This window comes from Notamacropus eugenii, chromosome 4, assembly GCF_028372415.1.
Source record: "Notamacropus eugenii isolate mMacEug1 chromosome 4, mMacEug1.pri_v2, whole genome shotgun sequence".
Taxonomy (NCBI): domain Eukaryota; kingdom Metazoa; phylum Chordata; class Mammalia; order Diprotodontia; family Macropodidae; genus Notamacropus; species Notamacropus eugenii.
In genome coordinates, this window is record NC_092875.1 from 6,239,068 (window position 1) to 6,245,163 (window position 6,096).

Consider the following 6,096-nt stretch of genomic DNA (forward strand, 5'->3'; position numbering starts at 1 on the left):
TACAAGGTCTCCCCAACTACCCTTGGCAATATCATCCTAACACATACTAGCTAGCTATTGGACGCAGGGCTGGAGAGACATCCCCACCCTCACTTGGATCCAACTAGTTTATGAATGTTCCCTAAGAGGTCCCATATTAAAGGGATGGGTTTGGCTCATAAGTGGATAAAGCTCTACCCCAGTGAGTGATGGGAACTGAGTTAAAGAGGAGGATTGCTATTCATGAATGGGAACAGGACATTTCAGATTAAAAAAAAAATCACTCCTTTGCTAGCAGAGCTTAGAAGGAAGACTAGGTGTTGCCTCAGACTTGGGGGAGAAGCTGAGGAGCAGGCTTAGAGCCCAGCAAGAAGGAGGAGGAAGGGCCTGTGACTGACAAAGCTAGTGAGGCTTCATCAGGAGCAGGTCATGCCATGTTATTCAAACTTGCTATTTTGATGGAATCAAGAAAGGGTAATCTTTCCTACCTCTGTCCCACAGAGAAATGCTACTCTCTGGGACTTGGCCTTTGGAGACCATACTCCTCATCCCCACTCTCCCATCCCTTCTCCTTTGGGATTCCCAGTGGATAGAGTCCTGGGCTCAGAATCAGGAGCTCATCTTCAGGGATTCAAATCTGGCCTCAGACAATTAATAGCTGGATGATCTTGGGCAAGTCACTTAACCCTGTTTGACTCAGTTTCCTCATCTGTAAAATGAGCTGGAGAAGGAAATGACAAATCACTTGAGTATCTCTGCCAAGAAATGGGCACATGAAGAGTTGGACACAACTGAACGGTAGCAACCTGTGCTGAGCTGTCCTGCCTGGTGAATGAGCAGGAGCAAACTGCCGGGGTGTGATAAAGCCAGATTGAACTGGTTTGAGAGCTGGTGGCTACCTTTTTTTTTTTTTTTTGGACTAGGCAATCAGAGTTAAGTGACAGGGTCACACACCAAGTAAGAGTCAGTTGGATTTGAGTCTGGATTTGAACTCAGGTCCTCCTGACTCTGGGACCAATACTCTATCCATTTTGCCACTGAGCTATTCCCATTTTTAGTGTTGTTCTGGTGAGTGTGTAGATTTAAGAAAATGGTGGAGATTAACCTTAAAACTGTATCAGACAAACATTTTTTGTCTTTTCTGGAGACCTGGTTGTTAAACATTTACCAGCACACCTCTGCACCAGCCATGCTTTATATTCCATCCAGCCCCAGAAAACATCTTGCCTTATTCTTTGCCAACTTGTAAATTGTCCACTCCCAACCCTTTCCTTCTATTGCTCTGGGAATTAGAGTCGAACCCAAACACTTCCTCTTCTTAGAAAGGACTTGACAATCGACTTCCCTAAGGCCCCACTTACCATCCCTGTGACTCCCCAGCTCCAAGGTCATTTCCCCAACTGCCACTCCTCAATCCATGTTATCTCCCTCCTTAGAAGGTAAGCTCCTTGGGGTCAGGGAATGTCTCTCTTTGATGATGTGGCCTTCTGGGTCCTTGGGTGTGGCCTTTTGACTGAGTCCAAGTTTTCCAGAAGGAATACTTTTATTAAAGGGATTTGTTCTGTGAAGTTTGGATTCAGTCAAAGAGCCATCCTTGAGGACCTAGAGGGCCACATGTGGCCTAGAGGCAAGTTTTCCTACCCCTGGAATTTAGTCAGTCCTTTTGGCTCATTCATTCATAAGGGGCATCCTGCACATACAGTTTATCTAGGTTTCAGCAAAGCATTAAATGTCATTCTTGTGGAGAAGAAGGAGATAAGTAGACCTGGATACAACTAGGCAGGTTCAGAAGTGTTTGAATGGGTGGCTTTGAGTTACAGCCACTTGTGGTTCTTGGATAGCATGGGAGATTTCCATTGGAGTGCCCCAGCACACCCAGAAGAGGCTGTGGTAAGGCTTGTGGGGCCAGGACACTTGGGGCCTCCAGAGCTGGGTGGATGGGTGGGGAGAACCTCCTGGGAGAGGGCTGCATGGGGGAGAGGTGACCCTGGTATCTGGGGGTTCCTTGAAGGCCTAACGGCACACAGGCTCACCAGGGCTGATACAACTCTGTGACAGTTGTGAGCTGCTCCTTGCTGCCTTAGGCACCTGAAGGGCCTCAGGCTCTGGAGAGCTTTCATCTTCTCTCAGACTTCTTTCATATCATGGGGTTGACTCATTATCTCTGTCACAGTCACCCAAAAACCATTGTGGTGGGAAGGTTTCTGGGTTTGGAATCAGGATATTTGAGTTTAATTCCCAGCATGGATGGTGGCTAGCTGTGTCCCTGGCTAGTCAGCTCCTCCCTAGCCCCCAATCCTTTGTGCTCTCATTAACTTGGTAGAGTTGGATCAGAAATCAGAAGACTCGTGGTCAAATTCTATCTCTATAGCGCTGTCCCTGTATGACCCTGGACCCTTCACTGCACCTTTCTGGGCATCAGTTCCCTCATCTGTGAAATGAAGTGTTTAGGCTCCATGGTCTCTGAGGTCCCTTCCAGCTCTGGATGACCCTATGAGTGATAAGACTGTGATAATACAACCTACCAATCTACCTCACGGGGTTTTTGTTTGTATTGTTTTTAGATGAGGAATACTCTTGTAACTTCAAACTCTATACTTGGGGATTGTTCTTGTCAGTCATTAATCATTTATTAAGCACCTACTGCATCCTAGGCACCGTGCTAAGGACTGGGCATACAAAGAAAGGCAAACATATGTTCCTGGTCTTAAAGAACTTACAGTCTAATGGGGGAGGCAACATGAAAACAGCTGTGAAGAAACCCATTAAGACAGAATAAATTGGAGATAATGAAGGGAAGGTACTCTCATTGATTGAGCACCTACTGTGTGCCAGGAACTATGCTAAATCCTGCAGATGTAAAGAAAGGGCAAAACATAGGCCCTGCTCCCAAGGAGCTCACAGTCTAGAGAGGGAGATAACATGGAAATAACCAAGTGCATACAGCTGTGTAAAAACAAGCAAATGCACAGGGACAGGCAAGAGAATCAGGAAGGGAAGGCACTAGCTGGGGGTTGCAAGGGAAAGCTTCTCAAAGCTGGTACTTTCAGTGCTGCCCACTGCCGAGCATAGCATAGCAGGAGCATGGTGGTGCTTGTAACCTCAGTTAGTGCAGGGGATAAAGTTGGTGGAGTTCTGAGCTACAGTAGGGCTAGAGCAGATTGGTTGTCTCTACTAAGCCCCCCTTCCCATCCCAAGTATGGTGGGAGGGAGGAGAGGTTTTTGTCATGGGGCAGCAGAGAGGAGGAGGGAGCAGGTCAAAGCTTCCAGGTTGGGGTCAACAGTGTGTGGCCACTGTACTTGCAACCTGGGTGAGGCAGGGAAACCCAGTATGCTCAAAGCTAAACTAAGTAACTAAATGAATGACTGGGCGAGTGACCAACTGAATAAATGATGACTGCTAACATTGATATATTTTATAGCGATTTAAGGTTTGCAAGGCACTTTACATAGATGATCTCATTCCATTCTCACAACAAACACAGGAGGGAGGTGCTGCTTTTGTCCCCATTTTTCAGTTTAGTGACACAGACACTTAGTATGTGATCCTGGGCAAGTCACTTTACCTCTGTCTGCCTCAGTTTCTTCATCAGTAAAATGGAGATGTGGGAAACAAGAAAGAGTTCTGTTTCCACAGGGTAAAAACTTCCAGCTTTGTGTAGTTTCAGTTAATCAGAGTTGTGACCTAGGACAGTCAGATTAAAGGTCGGAAACCTGTGCTCAGGCCTGACGAGCTGTTTGAGGGTATTTCCTATCACAGAGGACAGCATGAAGTCACATGGCCAATGGATGGTGTGGTCCAAAATTCCGAACGGTATAAAGGGCTTGGATTGGTCTGAACAAATTGTAGTCTTCCTGTAGCCTTATTTGGGAGCTACCTGTCCATTCAGGGGGAATGGATGTAAAGATTAACAAAAGCTTTCCTATTTCACAACACGTGTTGATCTTTATTTAAGGTGAGCATATTTTTCACAGTTGGGGGACTGTTGGACTTATTTCTCACAGAGATAATGATGGGGTGCTTGGGTGCATGCGCTTGGACCCCAATTCTAAAATCACATTTCTCTTTAAAAATCCCATTTCTCCCTAGCCTCAAAATATTATCAGGCAGTTTCTCCCCAGCCCAAGGGCACAGGTTGCCCTAGGAACAACCGTTATCTCCCTTCCCGCTCTAGTAGCCAGCTGCACGTTAGAACTTATTTGTTTGAACCAGCTGTGTACTGGGTCATAATGACCTTTACTATTCACTGACCAATCATATGTATTCTAGACTTAGACATACCTGTACTCCCTTATATTAATCTTGTCTAACAAGACATTAACGAGAGAATCCTGGTTTTTTCTGTCAGCCCTGACCATTGGTTGACTTAGTGGTGTTTCAGGCCTAAAACCACACCTCCGGGTAACTCTCCCTTGGGCTATTTCTCAATGAATTTTGGGTAAAATACCTGCACAGTAGATACCAAAAGTGCATGTTCCTTTAAGAACTGACCACTCCTTAACCACTCCCTAATCGCACCCCAAAACACCTAGTTAGCATGTTTGGCACAAGTGATACCATAAAATATCCTAAATAAACTTTCCCTGTACCCCTTTAAGGTTACAGGTTCCCTAAGAACTCTTGCCCACTGAAAAGAGTAATAAATCTTTACCTTGACTTCAACAGTGCTTGAGTTCATGAATTCTTCTGCAGACGACCTGCTCCTGGTACCCTGGTCTTTGTGGGAATCTCACACCCCCTTTCCAGCCCTCATCACTACCAGTTAAATGAGATAGTATTTGTAAAGTACTCCATAAATGCTAGTTTTATTATCATAATTATTGCTATTTTTAGCATTAATTTTACAGATGAGAAGACAGGCTGAGAGACGTGAAGGGACTTGCCCAGGGTCACATACCTAGAGAGAGGCTGAGGCAGGATTTGAGTACAGATCTTCCTGACTCCAAGTTCACTCTATCCAGTAGGCCATCATGATGAGGTCAGGGAACCATAATGTTGAGGCTTGGGGTGCTCAGAAGGCCAAAATATCGACACACTGGGTCCTGCTGAATGAATTCAACTGAAAACTTCTTTTGGCCAAAGTAAAACAAAGTTTATTAAAGATTTACCATATTGGGCTGACTCTTAAGAAGCCTAACCATTTGTGACACTTGTATTGACAAGTGGGCCAGATAGAATCTGAGCGCCTTCATGGAGGCAAGATGGAACTTATATACAGAAAGACTGTGGAGAAGATCTAGCAGTGGCCAAGTAGTCTTGATGGTACTGGGGTGGCTGAACAGCTGGAGACAATTGGGAGGTATCAGACAATGGAGGGCTTGGGTGGGAAATAATCAGGGATGGGCCAGGCTATGTTGAGGGTAACAGATTTGGGAATGAAAGGCCAGATTAAATGGGAAGATTCAAGGAGAGTTAAAGGGGGTTTCCAGAGTCTGTACCCCATCAGTCATGCCAAACTTATTGTTTATTGAACTGAAGTATTACCCTCCTGATTGCAGAAACATCATTATCACCTTTAGTGTCTGGAAAACTACATTCTTGTATTGCTTTTCCCTGCCTCCCAGGAGACCTTGAGAGGGTGACCCAGGGTCCTACTATGGGCTAGATCATAAAGGCTGACTGGTTTAGGGGAATTGGGATAGGCAGAGCCCATTCTCCTTACTCTTTGCCTTTGCTCCCTCCCCAGGGGTACATTCACCCCTGCCTGTTTATCTAGGCCCTTGGTCTTTTTCACTGGGAGCTTTGTTCATTCACTAGGAGCTCAGGGGACTCTGAGTCCCATGGACCCTGTTCTGTAATTCCAGTGGCATGTTTTCTCCTGTTTAGCCCTTCCCTCTGTGTCATTACCTGGGAATTCTCTGTACAGGCCTGGGCTTGCAGGCTCTCTGGGCTGGGAAGGAGATGAGTTGGAAGTGACAGGGCTCTTCTGAACACAGAACCAGAGGAAGACTTGGGAGTCAGATGTCAGGCAGGAAATGAGGAGTGGGGAAGAGCACAGGGTGAGAGTACGGAAGAAAACCGCCCCCTAAAGGCAATCAACAAGCATTTATAAAGTGCCTACAGATGCCAGGCCCTGGGGAGAAAAAGACAAAGAAGGAAAGAATTCTCCTTGCACT